The sequence below is a fragment of the Protopterus annectens genome, chromosome 4.part0, assembly GCF_019279795.1.
Source record: "Protopterus annectens isolate FY-2018-M chromosome 4.part0, PAN1.0, whole genome shotgun sequence".
Lineage (NCBI taxonomy): Eukaryota > Metazoa > Chordata > Ceratodontiformes > Protopteridae > Protopterus > Protopterus annectens.
Genome location: NC_056733.1, coordinates 52,923,434 through 52,941,356, shown reverse-complemented (window position 1 = coordinate 52,941,356; position 17,923 = coordinate 52,923,434). Strand labels below are relative to the sequence as shown.

At 38.9% G+C, this 17,923-nt stretch overlaps 1 protein-coding gene across 1 annotated transcript in view; it reads right to left on the bottom strand.

The window, feature by feature from the left end:
* Positions 1 to 9,914: 9,914 nt before the first annotated feature.
* The window catches only part of LOC122800212 (endonuclease V-like), a 1,155,665-nt gene continuing 1,147,656 nt past the window's right edge, over positions 9,915 to 17,923 (bottom strand). Inside the window, exon 7 of the mRNA XM_044069707.1 lies at positions 9,915 to 11,756. The gene's annotated coding sequence lies outside the window, so the exon portion shown is untranslated. The remainder of the gene's footprint in view (positions 11,757 to 17,923) is intronic.

The following is a 17,923-nucleotide window of genomic DNA, read 5'->3' as shown; positions in this document are numbered from 1 at the left end:
GTGTGTGTGTGTGTGTGTGTGTACATCATTTATATATTGCTTTTACAGATACTAGATAAAATGCAATAGGATGGCAGGGAGACCAAGGCAACTCCTCAGGTGCCTTAGTTATACTAGATAGCTAGATGAACACCTAAACAGAGTTTAGAAAAAAATGTTACAGAAAATACACGCAAACGTGGAGTCTGCAGGTACATCAGCTCATTTTTTTCTGTGCTACTGCTGAAGCCATTTGCTAAAGTAAGGCAGGAGTAAGTAACATGAAAAAAAAATGAAGTCTGGATTTGATGTGGAAAACTGGAACCACCTGAAAACAGTCAATGATCTGAAAGAGGTGTGTATTCTTCTTGAAGTTTGTACCAGTAAAACTGCTGTATAGCCTTGTTACTCACATTAAAACTGCTCAGAAACTTGTATTATTTGAATGTAGCCATGCAATAGGTATCTCTCTTCTCTGAAAATTATACAGACAAATGACACTGTTTAAAAAGACTATTGAATAGGTTTGCTTGTAAAATGAAATTACTAAGCAAACTGATAATACCTGAGAAATGGTCACTGCCCTGAAGCAGCTGTGTGTTCATTTGAAAAGCAGGTAAAAAAGATATTATTTAACATACATGGCTAACAACGATTATCATCTAGTACTGCTTATGACAACTGAAACCTGTTATACATTTTGCTTGGAAGTAAAAATGCGTTTTTCTTTCAAATCAGAGAAGGCATTTATTTCATTTCAAGGAAAGGTACATATTAACCACATGTACTGAATGGCGTACCCACATAGAAAAAAAATATGTATTCCACATTTTTGATAGTACCAAATACTTTCTACTGTTTGTGTTCACTCATACATTATTAGAAATGTAAACGGTTACTGGTGCTGGCTCTGTTGTACCAAAGTACCCCACAGTCACAAATGCAGATGAAGCAAACTTTTGATCCAGATTAAATAAACGAGAGAATACGATGCAGGTACTGAAACAGCTATGGTAGCTGAAACAGAAAAGAAAGCCTGAGCTGGTAAAGCTGTAAAGTAAGGAAAATACATTGGCATTAGAAGTAAAAAAGTCAGTTGGCTAAGAACATACCACAACAGTAATCATTTGAATATAGATCACGGTTTCAGTAATGCTGACAGATGGGACATATCCTGCCAAGGATGCCTTGTGCCTTTCTGCCCATCCAGTGTGCCAAAGCATAGGTGATCCCTTGCTCATATGCTGCATGTGCAAACTTAGACCTAGGCAAGAGGACTGCATGATATTGGCACAAAAATCCTCAGAGAACACACAGAGGACAGACTCAGGGAAGAAAAGGCAAAAAAGTATTCTATATCAGTCATAAGACAAAGCAGAGGGATGGAGAGAGTGTGTGAACTGCAACAGTGCTCTGCTTGAACCACTACTGTTAAGGTAAGTTCTCAAACAGCTGTACTGTGTTGATCGTTAGATCACTGTTGCAGTAAAGCTAAGAGATGGGGCAATTCCCAAAGCTTTTACAGCAACTGGGAGGGGGTAAGAGAGACAGAACAAGAATCCAGTAATCCTTGAGGTATGGCTCTGGAAAATCCAGCTCTGGCTCTGGAAAAATCATCAATTCTGTAACATTTTGCAAAAGTGAGAAAGAAAGACCAAGAAGTTGCCTCTAGTATGGATTTGGATTAAGGCCCTTTGAAAATGGCACATAAAGAAATTACAGCCCTTATAAAATAAGCTTTGATGTTATCTACAAAGGATTAGCATGGAAGGAATAAAAAAAAAGGAGACGGCAAGGGATTGTGTCTAGAAATGATTTGGATACCAGAAGACATTGTTTTTACTATCAAAAGAAATAAACAACTGATCAGATTTTCTGATTTCTTTACTTTTATCCAAATAAAGTCTCATTTGCCTGTGGACATCAAGTAAACGAAAAATTCTTTGACCTTTGTTTTGAGGGCTAGGGAAAATTTCAGGAAGGTATATAGATTGATTCAGAGACATTTCAGTGACCTCCTTGGTTAGAAAGGATGGCTTAGTTCTAACGGACACTCTGTCCTTGTGGAAAACTAGAAAAGGTAGAACAGACTTCAGGGCTTGTAACTCAGAGACTGTTTTAGCAGTGGTAGAGCAATAAGAACTGTTTTCCACGTAGGATATTTTAAAGTAGCAGAAGAAGCTATTTCAAAGAATGTTAAAGTTAATTTCTCAGATAAAAATTCAAATCCCTTGGAGAAGTAATAGATTTCCTGGGGGACCTGATATGCAAATCACCTTTTCTGTTTGACCTCAAAGTATGAAGAGGTGGATTCATGGGAAGAGAAACTGAGATAGTTGATAAATGTACAGTAATAGAAGTGTATGACAGACCAGAACTGAGCAGATCTCACGGATATTGGAAGATAGAAGGTATTCCTGCCTGATAGGACCCAATCCTCTCTTTGGCACCAAAAAGAAAATCTTTTACATTTAGATATATATGATTTTCTAGTTGCAGGCTTTCTAGTCTTTATCTGTAACATGTTCTCTGAATAAAGGTGCCTGAAGGGAATCAAATGTTTAACATCCATACCATGAGTATGAGAGTCTTCATGTATGAGTGACTGAGAGAGCCCTTCTGCTGTGTGAGCAAGTCCATTTTGTGTTGTACTATGTGGTGACTGCCCCTGACTAGATAGAAAAGGGGGAACTAATGTTGTCTGGGCTAAAAAGGGGATCAAACCAAGAAAATTCTGGGAATGCCCTTTTGAATTTTCAGAAGGACTTTTTCAGTAGAAGAAAAAGGGGGAAGGTATAAATGACTTTCCCTTTCTATGTAAAGAGGACATCTATTGCCTAGGCTTCCTTTCAATGGGTCCTGGAGCAAAATACTCTTACAGGATGGTTCAGACTGAAAGTGAAGAGATATGCCACTAGAGTAAACCCATTGCTCTACAGTCTGTTCACCATCCATTCATGGGGGTCTCGGTTTGATCTGTTCAGGTAATCTACCAAGCTGTTATGTTTTGAAGAAAGGCAAAGAAGAAAGGTGTTTAGTTGTCTGTTTTTTCTTTTCTTTTTAGAGGTTTTTCAAGGAAGCATTATGAGAAGGCCCCAACCCTGGATGCACAACCATCAAATAACCTGTCCTCACAAACACTAATTTGAGGAAAATCCACTGGTCTTTCAGAAATTAAAAGTTTGGGTTCCCCTTTGAGACCTTAGTGGTGATTTGACTGGTCAGGTGGAATGTGTCTGTAGGTTGTTCCATGCTGACCTCCAGTGGGGTCATGACAGAGGGAACAGAACCAGAGGATGGATGATCGCACAGAATTCTCAACTGCTTCAATGGGGATATCTGAATCTGATCTGGAAGGAAGCCAAAATAGCAACATCATCCTTCTGCTTTTTAGTTTTACTTTTTAACTGTCAGTGGACATCCACGGTGGGAACTTTGGAAGATAAATTGGTTTGCCCTAGACCCTTCAGACATGTGTTCTCCAAATTTAGAGAAGGCGACTTCTTAAAGGTTTTGTGGGAAAGGTCTGAATTATAGAACAGTCCCTGATGTTATGTTCTGGCTCAAGTTAAAAAAGACAGAGAGTGTGTCTGTCTTTGCATGGAATCTTCCTATTGCAGAGAAATTAACCTGCGTTAGATAACATGAACAAACTTCCAATATAAAATATGAAAAAGAGGAAAGGTCCCCAATGGTGTACTTGGCTTTCCTTCACTACAGCAATCTGGATCCTTTCAAATGGATGACAGACCGAGTTACAGATGCTGTCTTGCTTCCTAGACTGGCGGCAAGGAAGTTCTGAGGATTTTTGTGCTCAAATATCCCTTATATAACAGCAGATATTCATTGTGCCTGAGTATGTATGTATGGTGCTTGAACTTTCACATACTGGTCAGATGTACAATGTCTTTGGCAGGATGCATCCCATCTGTCAGAATTAATGCAAAAATGATCTAATGGTAAACATCAAAGGATGACCTGGAGCTGTTTCTATAAGCTCCAAAACATAGGTAGTTAGGAAACTCGAGCCAGTGCAGAGAGTAGAGGGAGATGCACTTACTGAGGCGACAGCTGCATCAGTGAAAGTAGTATTACACCAGTCAGTGAATCAGTGCAGACAACAGCTGTATCATTGAAAGCAGTATTACACCAGTCAGTGAATCACTGCAAACAGCTGTATCTGTGAATGTAGTTTTACACCAGTCAAAGAAGCAGTGCAGACAACAGCTGTATCATTGGTAGTAATATACCAGTCAGTGAAACACTGCAGACAACAGCTATTTCAGTGAAAACAGAATTACACCAGTCAGTGAATCAGTGCAGACAACAGCTGTATCACTGAAAGTAGTAGTATACCAGTAATCATCGTTTTCTCTGGTATCCAATGAGTTGGTGTCCTTGTAATGAGAGTGAATGGTACTAGACTCAATGGTCTGCACTGAAGGACCTAAAATAGGTAGGACGGTTGTAAGACTGGTAACAGCCTGGGTATAATTCTCTGCTAGCAAAGTTCTGGGCAGGAAATAATGTATCCTTTAGTTTCATGGTTAGGTTTTTTTTTTTTTTTTTAACAACATTAGCATTCTTAGCTTGTCATTCCATCTGCTCAAGATGTTTTAGATCTCCTCCTAAATTGATTCAGTCCTACATATACTTGAATGTATAAGGAAAAATAATAGATCTAGAAACATCAGATATCTCTGGCCCCAGATGTTGGTGTTTAAAGAATATATTACTGACAGAATATGTTGGTGAAAAATGCATAGCAGTCTCAGTAGTAGTTCACAGTCTATTATATTATTTAATCATATGTGTGTGTCTGGAAATGGCAAATGGTAAAACATGTGGAAGGGGATATTCTTGCCAGGCACAACTAGCCTCCCAGAATCACTAACAGTAAGTAAACTACTCAACTGCAGAGTTGCTCTGCACCAACTTTTAGCAAGAATGATAACCAGAAAACCTGTCTGAAGTCAAGACCTTCTGGGAATCACAGGCAGGATGGTTGAGCATTACTACAAATGCAGCATTCTCTAAGACAAGAGAAAAAGTATGCTTTAAAATGTCAGGGAGGAAAGGCATCTAAAATATACTAGTTTATATGAACAGTTCTGTAGCAAAGCTCAAGGAATTCTTCTTCAACTGTACCGTGGTTTGAAAAAAAAGGATCTTCAGAACAGTTGTCTGTATACCTCATGCTGTTTAGACATCAGACTTATTTACAAACATAAAGCATCAGTGAGTGGTATAAAGTGGCTGCATCCATTTTCATATTTCAGATTCACAGTGCTTGTCCTGGTAATAAGTCTACTAAATCACTTAAAAATATCACATCATCAGGATTATACTCTGCATCACTCTTAACTTTTGTGTTAATGACAGGAAGCAAGAGTTTGTTCATCCAAGCTGAAAATAATCATTAGGAAACTCCTACCTTGTGGCACTGCTGCTAAAGTAGAGACTGCAGTTTTTAATACTTTGTATTATTACTTTTTTTTGCTTTTGTTTATCCACTGTTCCTTACCAACTATCAGCTCTCTGGTGACCAATTAATTCCAGATAATACCCTTCCTTTGGGCAACAGCCAGTCATGGGAGACCATCATCTAGACAGCAGTCAGGGACTTTCAAGTGATGACCTAACAACCTGTTTTTAATGGCTGACGTGTTGTGTACTTAATAGTGCTAGGGCCTACAATGCCTTCCTACCATTAGGAGTATGTGCATGCTTCCGCACATCCTCCTCAAGAGGCTACTGCTTTTATGAAGTTTAGCAAGGCCAAGTGAACATCCCTGGTCCCTTAGCTGCACTTCCTTTTCCTGTTTACATTTCATGGGAGTTGGGCCCTGCAGCAGATCAGATGCTTCCCTCCCACAAGGATGAGAAACCAGCATCCACCTTTCACTCCAATGTTGAGGAAGTGTCTAACTGCAGACTCCACCAAAAAAAAAAATAAAACATGACTTCATTGAGATAGCTGTACTTAAACTTCCAAGTTAAGCTTTTGAGTCAAACCCAACTGCTGAGATCAATGCAGTTTTAAAAGGTGCAACCCCGTGTTCTGAGATCAACTAATATTTTAAAATGTGCCCAAAACTGCCAATATTTAACTCATTCACTCCAATGGAGCTCAGGAAATTTACAGTATAATTTTCAATGGACGGAGCCTAAGCCTTTTGACAGAATCAAATTATATCCCCACATTTCAAACAAATGTTCATATCTCTAGAACCATAGCAGTTATGAAAGAAGTATAAATGGCAAACCCTTCAGCACAAACTAGTTTTGCAGCAGTAGTATTCTTTAGGTTCTAAGTTTTAAACCAAATTATATAAGTCACAGTAAACACAAACTATTACATTTGTAATATTTTATAAACAACTTACAATATCTCTGCAATCACTCAGGTTACACACATACTGCCAGAAACATTTTATTCATCTAGCTGAGAGCTTTCATGTGAGGCTAAGGAGTTCTGTCTGTGTTACTTGGTTGTTGAGATATTTAGAAAAAATAGAAAATTATATCTATACAAATTAATATCATATCATAAAAACAACAGTTAATATCTATTTACCTGCATTAGACAGAGGTCAAATATTAATGCATATGAGTTTGCCATTGTGTAAGATTTAAGATGAAATATTTTAAAACCTTGTACATAGCATGGTTTTAGAATTACTGATGCAAATATGAACAAGCAATACTTAACGCCTAAGGGCGTCAGTAGGAGTTAACTGCAGATGCACATGGAGGCATCACTCAGATGTAATGAGTTAAGATTTTCCTTCTAATTACCTCAGTCATTCTGCCAATCCTGTGATCTCAGTTTATAAGGCATCATTTTTTGGCATCTTTAGTATGATATTATAACCCTTAAATCACGGCCGTGATGCTGCAATGACAAATACATGATAATAACATGAGTGCCAAACCTTGTAAACTCTCATTTTTAACCCAAGTTTTCGCTACAGCAAAAGAAGGAAAATAATAAAAAGTTGCAAGAAATCCCAATCTCCCTACCTCAGGATTACATTGAAACATGTAAGCAAGGAATTTAAAAACACTATCAAAAATGTAAAGCAGAGTATGAACTTAGAGTTGCTGCAGATTCCAAAGGTAACTACAAATCTTTCTTCAGTTATGTCTGAAAATTAAGGATTAATATCCAACCCTGCACTCAGTTCATCCATAATACTGTCACTCTTTCTGCCCCCAAGCCCAAGGATATAGCTAATATCATCTCGGTTAACTGGAACACCCTTGCATGGTGTTATAACTAACGGTTAGATGTGCTGTACATGTCTAACCTACACACTTTGAAAAAAACCTCATCACAATAGCACGAGTGGGTAGGCTGGTTCCTGCAGACACACACACACACACACACACACACACACACACACACACACACACACACACTACATACATTCTACCCCCCCGCTATCCCTGAGAATTTAGATTCCCACATAATCACCTTGCAACAAGTTTTAGAATCCATGCAAAAGCTAAAACTAATACCTCCATGGGACAAGCAATATACCAGGCTGCATTTTCATTAGTGCTTGGTATGTTCAACCTCAGGCTATCTACATGGTTTTTTTCTGATGTCTGGAGAGCAACCACTGTGACTGTCCTACACAAGGGTGGCCCCTTTATAAACCCAGGTAATTACAGACCCACCAGCCTTACATGCAAATCTATGGAAATTATCATAGCAGCACTCATTCATGGAGAAACAGGAAACTTATCTGATACAGATCCCAATTAGATGCATTTTGGGAAAGGCAGTTCCTGTCCACTGAACCTAGAAAGCTTCTTTGAAAAGATTACAGAGGCTGTGGACTGGGGTCATTCTGTGCACACTGCTTATCTCAACCTGGCCAAGGCTTTTGATGCTATCCCCAATGGTATTATTACTGAAAAATTAGAAAGCTTAATGTAACCCCTACACTGTCTGCTGGATTGTAAGTTGTCTGTCCAACAGAACCATGGATTGTAAGTTGTCTGTCCGACAGATCCCTGGATTGTAAGTTGTCTATCAAACAGATCCCTGGATTGTAAGTTGTCTATCCAACAGATCCCAAGTTGTGAAAGTTGCTGGTTTCCTGTCCGAATGTAGATTTGTAACTAGTGGGATACCAGGGTTATCAGTTCTTGGCTCTCTCCTGTTTGGCATTTATTTTGCAGGCATCCAAGTCAATATCCCAGAAATGGGGTTGACCAGGTTTGCTGATGACTGCAAACTGGGTACTGTTATCTGCTTATCCATTAATATAAAACAGATCTAGCAAGGGCTGGAATATACAGATACATGGTGTATCAAAAATGATGTCAAACTAAATGAAAAAATGTACAGCATAGTAGTATTTGGCAGGAGGGTTGTTCCCACCTCATATGCTACAAACAGTACTCCTCTTCAGATGGACAAGGTCTTAAGAGACCTGGGTACTTAGTGGAGAGCCTGCTCTCATTTAACCATCATGTTTCCACCACAGTCAAGAAATCCTTCTCTCTATCCCAGTTAATTTTCCAAAGGAGTATCATCAAGATCCAGAGAAATCATCCTACTATTGTATTCTTCCTTTATCAGACCCATTATTGAATAAAATGCCCCCTTTGGTATGTACAAATCCAAGTATAATGCTCAACTAAAAAGACCCCAAAGATTTCTAATCAAGAAAAAAAAAGGACATAAATCCTTCAACTACCCCAATAGATTACCACAAGCAGTCTTGGTGACTGGATGAGTAGACACAAATGTACACGAGGGTTATCATGTACTGTCCTGTTCAATGTGGGAGGGAAGTACTGTTAAGTACTCATAAAGGGCAGCAGGAACTTTATCAGTTTAACAATGAGTAGGAGGATCCAGTCTAGAATCTGAGGGGCTGCATCCAACCGGCACAAAGTATCGGGGGTGTATGACAGAAGAATGCTTGTCAGGGGATGTATGACAGAGGAATACACAGTGTCAGGGGATGTATGACAGAAGAATGCAGAGTGTCAGGGGATGTATGACAGAAGAATGCAGAGTGTCAGGGGATGTATGACAGAAGAATGCAGAGTGTCGAGGGGTAGTATGACGGAAGAATGCAGAGTGTAGGGGGTTGTAAGACAGAAGAATGCAGTGTCGGGGGATGTATGACAGAGGAATACAGAGTGTCAGGGGATGTATGACAGATGAATGCAGGGTGTCAGGGGGGTGTATGACAGAAGAAAGCAGAATGTAGTGGGTGTAAGACAGAAGAACGCAGAGACCTCATCAGACAACATCTCAAACAAAGTTGGCAGTGCCATGATTGCTCCCCAGGCTAGTGAAAGCGGATAAGGTACACATATTAAACCTAGAGTACTTGATTAAGATTGAAAACTATTCTCACAAACACTGGCTAATCTACAATGTATGTACTGTACCTGTGTACTATGTATGTATTCTACCTATGTTCCAAATTTCAGCTGTGCACCACAAATCTATTAAGTACCTTTATTTTTAAATTAATATTTTTTTGTTTGTTCTCTCCACTGTAACTGTTGATGTGCTGCATACCACTGTAAAAACATGTCTTTTGTAATTTCTGTGTATACTGATCATGTCTAAATGTATCTGTAATTTTTGTATGTGGAGCTTTTCTCCCTGGGCCTCTGCTGAAAAAGGGCCTTTTCGGCTCAGTCAGACACCCCTGGTTAACAAATGTAAAATAAATAAATTATTGGGGGGGGGGGTGTATGACAGAAGAACACAAAGTGTCGGGGAGGATGTATGACAGAAGAAGTCAGTGTGTCAGGGGATGTATGACACAAGAACGCCAAGAAAGATGAAAATTACGGTGTACAATACAGTGGTTCGACCAGGAATGTATGGTACAGAAACTTGGGCAGTGAAGGGAGAGCAGATGAGGAAGCTAGAGGTAACAGAGATGAAGTTCCTGAGATGAGTGGTAGGGAGTACACTGTGGGACAGATGAAATGAGGACATCAGAGCAGAAGCTCAAGTAGCTCCAATTGTAGACAATGTCAAAGAGAGCAAATTATGGTGGTTCAGGCACATGTGCAGGAAAGCAGAACACAATCTGGTGAAGATTATTTGAGACAGACAGGAAGAAGGCAAGAGGAAATGGGAGTATCCAGCAAAGAGAAGAATGGAGTGTGTGAGAGAAGACCTGCAACAATTAGTCATGACTGTTGAAGAAGGAAGGAGAGTGGCATTGAATCCACAGAGATGGTGGCAGTTGACAAGACATCCAGACAATGTAAAAAATGGGGAAAAGGGGGGTTGATGGTGACAATCATGATGTTTAAAGGTGTATATGGTTACGCATCTTATGGACTCTGTGATCACTTGCATAATATGTTCCTATGTTCCCATATCTACAAGGCTTTTTCCATCTTACACACCAGCAACAAGTCCAGCTGTGGCTATGTCCTCCTTTCTGTCTCATACAAGACTTAGCGTGCTGTAACAGTAACCTATAACCAACTATCAACCCTGTAGGAACTACACCCTGCCCATCCATCACTATGGCTTCTCTGGTTGCAGCCTGCCATCTCATGTATTCATAGTCAATGCTACAGAAATAACAGCCTTTCTCCCATTTCAAAGCTCTACAATATAGGTTGCCATATCCACATAAATTTTCTTAATTCTACTAACCACTGATTCACAATTCCATGAATGCTTATACAATCCACTGAAAAGAGCATTTGTAGTACAGCCATTTGAACTTTATCACTCCTACAGCATGTGGCATAATATATCAGGACCCACTTAATATCATAAAACTAGGCTACGTGATACCCATTTGTGTTACTCAATAGGTACACGTAGCTGAATCTGGGAATTCATTTATCATCAGTATATATAAAAACAAGAGCAGAACCATGACAAACTGATAGATTCTGGGTCACTGTAATGTTACAAAAGGCTAAATGATAGTAGTACAGTCCTATAGGAAGAGTTTTCAATCAGCAAAGGTATCACAGCAAGCAACAGACAATTATAATTCCAGCTTGACTTAAATTAAAGGTAAAACTCTCTGGTGACAGCTCTCAGTGGTATGAACTGAACTGACTATCACACTAGCTTATGTAGCAAAAACATCTGTTTAAATGCAGACTCAATGCTCCCAGGGGTGCTATGAAGCAGACTTGAGGATCCTTAATCCCTTGTCAAATGCAATGTACAATTTGATGTTGCACTGAGTGCCTGAATTAGAAACTGAAATGCAGAAGAGAGATGTGCACTGTGCTCTAAACTGGAAAGTTGTCAAGTTTATGTTTATTCCCCAGCTGTTCCTGCTCACGCATATCAGTGAATGTTTTGGCTGCTATCCATTCTGGAGATTGCCACTAATTTGGCTGCATTTGGATAACGTACGTAAGCTGCTTACCCCCAGAAGGCAGCTGTGCAGCAATGAACTGATGGCAGCCTGGACTGGATGAATGCCATTCATCTTTATGGGCAACCTGTAATATGACGTCTCGTATATCGGCCTGCTGCCAGAGTAAGTGTCAAGACACAGAATCATCCCAGAGTCTATCCACTTCTTAGTTGCGCAAATCCCTGTATGTACTTGCTGGTGCCTGAATGTGCTTGCTTTGGCTAATTTTTCTCATTTTCATTCTCTAGTCATTTCACAGTCTTCAGTTTTATTTATACAATTCTGTTCTGTCCCAGTCTGTAAGAATCACTTTAAATGCTTGTCACTGCCATCACTGTAAGCTGTGTTAAAGAAGTACAGCACTTCCAAAGAGGCAAGTGATGGGATGTGAACTCTCTGCAAGATAAATGTAAATAAATGTTATTATTATTCCCCAACAGACATGAGATAAAGCAACACATACGCCATTGTTCATGTGCAAATCCCACCACTTAGGATTACAAAATACAATCTGGTTTATAAACATTAATAGGACAACAAATACGAACCTTGCAGTCCTCCTGCTCCATATTACGGTACTGCTCATTTACTGATTCTCTCAGTTTCTTTTTTCCTGTTCATTTACCTGGATTTCGTGGCAAACCTGACATCTCTCAAACATAAAAACTACCTTCAGGACTTTATTTTTGTCACTGACTCATTTCATTCTGCTACTATCCCCTCAGTGAAAAAGTACTTTTTATCTCCCTTTAGGCTTGAAGATACTACCTCTCAATCTGAAAAGGTTTATTGTATTTGTCTGACATACCTGAACATTACAGTTAACTTTTTTTTAATTCTTCTTGTCTTGGAGAAAGTATCCATTGATTTTATGAGACCCACAAATTACTGTCAACTTGCAGCATTCATACAAACTGGTTCTACCTCGCAACACTGATACATTATCTTAAAGCATTAGTACTGTGCCTTAGTTACAAACTTGCATGCCACTGTTGCACACTGCTGAAACATTTGTGCTACAACAGTTTGATGTTTCAAGAGAAATTGACATGCCGTGATACGTGATATGCCAATTGTGATATCTTGGAAGGAGATGTTGGTAAATATTTTTTACATACACAATTCTGGGCTTTCCTCAAGTCCTTTGTGCATTTTACATTGCCCTCAGTCATGAACTAATAAGAACATCGGTTTTAAAAGGCAAATATTTCAAACCACTGCTATATTTCATTTAAATACTCTGATGATGTGTATTAACAATAAACCATCTAAATAAAGGTAGCAAATTACATATTTTTGCTTTGACTATAAGGTCAAAATACTTGTGTGTCACTGTGCATTACTGAGCTACTCTGTTCTACCATTTTAATTTTAAAAGGCAGATTACAAATGTTCCACGATGCCTCGAAAAGCTACAAATCCCCATCCAACCAGCAGACTACAGCAGGAAGGTTGTAGCCTGTACTGCATGTTACAGCCGTTATAATCCAGACGTGGACATTTTCATACATTCTTCTGAAGGCAAAGTGCGGTCAGTATCTAGGACATTTAACTAAACAAAAAGGCCAGACGATTATATAAATACCAGAATTCAACAAAATTAATTCATGCTCGCTCTACTGTCTGCTAGACTGATACCATATGAAAAAAGATTCTGATATACACATTAACAGATGTCTAGCCAAGAATAAGAAAATTCAGACTCTTGCATATTAATAAGTATAAGAAAATGTCAACATTTTTAGTAATAATCTGCATGCTGGGATCAGCCTTTCACACTTGGGGGCAGTGCTGTTTATGTTGGCATTCTCTAATGATGGTAAAAAGTAAAGGAAACTGGACTTATTACACCCCCCCCCCCAGCCATAACATGGGATTCCTGGTAATGGTAACCAACCTGTAGTAGTAATATCAGTGGAAAGAGAAGAGGAAAGGGGTTTAATATGGATAAGGTGTGAACATGGGAGAAGTGAATGCAGAATTCTTGCAGGATATTAGGAGAGTTATGCTGTACAGTTGAAGAAATGGTGGGAAAAACTCAGTATCAAAGTACCTGTCTGTCAATCTGCTTTAGCCACTACAAGGGCCATAGCCAGAAAAAAAATGTAAATTGTACAATGGGCAGTATATTAAAGCAAATAAAATACAGAAGATAATAAATAATTTCAAGGGAATTAAGCAACCATATTACAATTACTGAGCAAACGCCAATAACCAAAGGAGGTACGCTTGGATAACCAAAAATATCTCTCATTTGTTTACAATATTAAGAAACCAGAACTGTTAGACAATATTGGAAGCAACAAGCAATAAGAGGCAGTATAAATAAAGAAGGGGAAAACAAAAAGAATATTACAAAAGAGAGCAACTGACAATGATAAAAATCAGAGGGGGAAGCAGAGATTAGTAGAAAAGCAGGGGTCAAGAAAGAGTGCAGAATAATCTACTGACAGACCATTTGTCTTAAAAAGTGTTAATAAGCTGTTATGTCATATTGCATCTGAAATGTGTGTGTGAGGAAGACCATCTGTTTCTTTATGTAGTGTGGAAGAATGTTCCATAATGCAAGTTCAATACAGGAAATGCATTGGAAATAGTTGAAAGTGACCTTCCGAGGGTGAAATAGTGAGACCTGAGAGAACGATTATGGTTAGAAAAAAAGAGTTTAGTAGCACAGGAATGACATATAATCAGTATGTAGAAATGTATAAAGCACATAACGGAAGCTGACTCACTCAGCAAGTGGTACAGTGTTAGTGGAACTGAAGAGCACAACACAACAGTATACAAATGATTTCCAAGTTAATAACTGTAGGGCCTTCTGAAAGAATGATTTACAATGTGAATTTTCAAGGGTCACAAAGGGGGATTTATTCTAGTTTGGTATCACTAGCAGCCCTTACCTCCATTTTCTATTTCAGACACACCACCAAAAAAGAAGACAAAACAACCCTTCTTAAGATACATTCTTTAAATTGCACCCAAACTTCTCAAAATAGAAGCCTCTTATATCACTGGCCCCCAACACATTTATATCCAACCTTTTATTTTCTACTGGAGTATTCACCATATTATTCAAACATGCAGTCATTCTCTCTCTACCTAAAACTCCTCAGCCCACAAGGAATTCTAAGACTATAACAATATCCAAACTTATGTCCCCTCACAAAAATATTTGAAAGACTTATCTATAAACAAATATTTGAACACATTAACATACAGATTCTACAATGCCTTCAGCACCATGACTGCCATGTACACAGTCACAGATAATACTGATTCATTGATACTGTTTCCCTATATTAAAAGGCAGCCTGTTTGTACATATGACCAGAGCATTTGAGAGAATCAACTGCAACCTCCTCCTCAATAAGCTAAGGAAATTCAACTTTGGTTGCCCAATCATAAAATGGTTCCAAGGCTATTTGGGGTACTGAACATTTTAGGTATACCTAAATAACTGCTTTTCCAATCAAGGAACCCTTAATATAAGTGTTCCCCTGGGATTGGTTTCCTCTATTACTCTCACTATTTATTAATGACTTGTCTACTGACCTTTCTCAACTAAATATAATCACGTATGCAGACAACCTCTTTCCCCTGGAATCCTTTAAAAAGGTCACCTATCCTTCAGTAGGAACTGCAAATCAGCTTCACAAACTGCATCCACAGTAAAATGCTTCTCATTAATAATTTAAATTTTAGCATTATGATATTTCAGAACTCCACAAAAGTTTCCAAAAATCTCTGTATACATTTAACCAACAAAAATGGCAGCTGCTTGCCAGCTGCAATAGAACGCACATATTTATCATTAACCTTAGATCCATCTCTCTCCCTTTCTTATATCATATCGACACATTATTAACAAAACCCTGGTGCAGCTTAAACTATGCTACAAACTTTCTAATCTTCTCCACCCACTGCTCGTTAAGTCATAGCTAAGAATGTACTAATTCCAAAATCTGAACATTGCCTCCTACTGTCTATCTTTCATTACAGTGGCAACATACAAAACATTCAAACAACATTAAATAAACTTTGCAGATTTACTTTAACTTACAGATCTTCTAACCCATTGCCAGCAGCTTCTAAAACTTGTTAAATGTCAATCTGTTAATGAAAGGGCAACTCTGCTATTTTCCATACAGATCTACAAAACTACTAAGCTAGGCCACTGTCCTCCATTAAGAACAAAAACAGAAATCCAGCAACATGGCTGCATACTAAGAGAAGTGGAGAACCTTACCCTCATCAGGCCCCAAATTCATAACAGCAATAGGTGAAAAGGTATTCTCACAGCTGGTGCCAGCAATTTGGAGCCAGCTCCCATAAGAAATCAGGCAAGAAAGTACCACAGAAGCATTTAAAATCAAACTAAAAGAATACTTTTTAGAAGAATTAGCTTTATTTCTGCTATAAAGGAAAGTGCTGGAAAGACCTTGATTCAGTGCTGCACACACTGACTATACTCTTTGCCTCTGCATTGTTAGATGTGTTCTGTGAATGTACATTTGCTAAATGGATACTTGTATCATGACTGCTACTGACTCAACCATTACTATGTTGTCTCATTGCTCTCAGTGTAAACACTGCTCTTCAAATTACTCACTGGAAATGTTTTTTTCAGACTATTATACAATCATGTCATTTCATTTGTTCAAACCTTCCTGTAATAATCTCTGTAATTATTTGCTTCTATATAAACACTTCATGTGGTACTCAGATTGTATTATTTTGACGCCATCATTTCTGCTCAATGGGTTCTGTTGGCCAGTTCACTTACACGGTTACCAAAATGTAATAACTAAAGGAAGGAATAACAAATATCAGGTCCTGAGTAAAAATAATGAGGGGAATGGGGATTTTGTGTAATGGGCAAAAGACGAAGGGCACCCTAAGCAAGCAACCCTGAAAGGAAAGAGAGAGGGAGGAAGGGACATCCAGAAGGCCACAGATCTTGAAAGATGTCAAAGCATGAGGAAGGTCAGATCAAGCAGTCAATGCGCAGACAGAATACAGCATAAGGAAGGATGAATGCAGAGCGGAAAAAATGGAGGCGATGATGCTGGAAAAAGCTGTGAGAATAATGGAGAAAGACTGACATACCCAGGGAAGGGGCCAAGGAAAATAAAGCAAAAACAGCCAAAAAGGTAACAGACAAACCTAAGGTAAGGAATATGGGGAGCAAGTGGTGGCAAGTAGACCAACCTTAGGGAGTTGGGGGGTAAAGGGGGTACCTAGTAAGTACAAGCAGAGTAAGACAAAGAGGTCTGCAGCTCTAAAGGTTCAGGGCAAAGTGAATGGTGAATTTATGACTGCAGACTAGAGCAGAAGGAATACTAAGAGGTGATTAAGGAAACCTCTACCTAACAAAGTTGTGATAACGTACACACTTTGGCTGAAGTTGGAAAGCATCAACCTTGAATGCTAGGAAGCCTGCAAAAATGGAATAAGCTCTCACATGCAGTTACTGATACGAGTACAAATGACCTACCTAATGAGGTGGCTCTGGCAGCTCAGGAGAGGGATAAGGAGGTAGGAAAGAACTGCCAGGAGCAGGTATGCAAGTTAGCATCCTCAGAAGTGATACTAGTGTCTATTGTCAGTAAGCCTACAAGTAAAACAAAATACAGTACACTGTCTGGTCAAAAAGAGTGAACAAGACAGAAGGGCATAAGCTTAACAAGAAAATGGCGGGAAAGGCAGAGCATACAGAGAAACGCAATGCAATAGGCATGCTCAGTTTAGCAATAAATACAACAGCCTTATTCCAATCCAGAGTGAAAAGGAGTATTAAAACACAATGCTTAAATGTTAAAGTTTCTGTGTCATAACTCCAGGCACTGGAGCTGAAATGTGACTTCCAGTCATGGTCTGTTGTAGAGTCTGTATGGGTTTGTTCTATACATAATGGTTTCCTCCAGCCTCCCTGGTTATGCTAGATGACGGACTATACTAAACTGTCCATATTTATACAGAGCTTAGACTGGAAGAGGAAAATGGAAAAGTCCGTAGACAGGAATTGGAAGGAGACAGCAAGAAGATAAAAAAGCAGAACAGACTGCAAAGAAAATACAAGTGCTACAGAATTTAGCACTTGATAGCAAAAGAAACAAAACAGAAATAGCTGAAGCCTCGGCAAGTGACAAATGGGACTTGGATATAGTCACCACAGCATATTTCTAGCTCTAAGACTGACAAATGATAAAGGAGTAGCAATAGGACATGAGCTTTGAGACAGTATAAGAAAAGATATAGGAGGCTTGCATGAGACCCTGTAGTACAGCATAAAATTAATTGGTAAATACTCTGGCCATAAGACTGAAGCAGACAAAAACTGCCAGGGAATGGCATCTCTTATAAGAAGAACTGGATAATAAAAATCAATACAAGCAGGCATTACTAACAAACACACACACACACACACACACACACACACACACACACACACACACACACACACACACACACACACACACACACACACACACACACACATACAGTATGTGTGTGTGTGTATGTGTGCATGCCACCTTTGTGATATGTATATGGATATACTT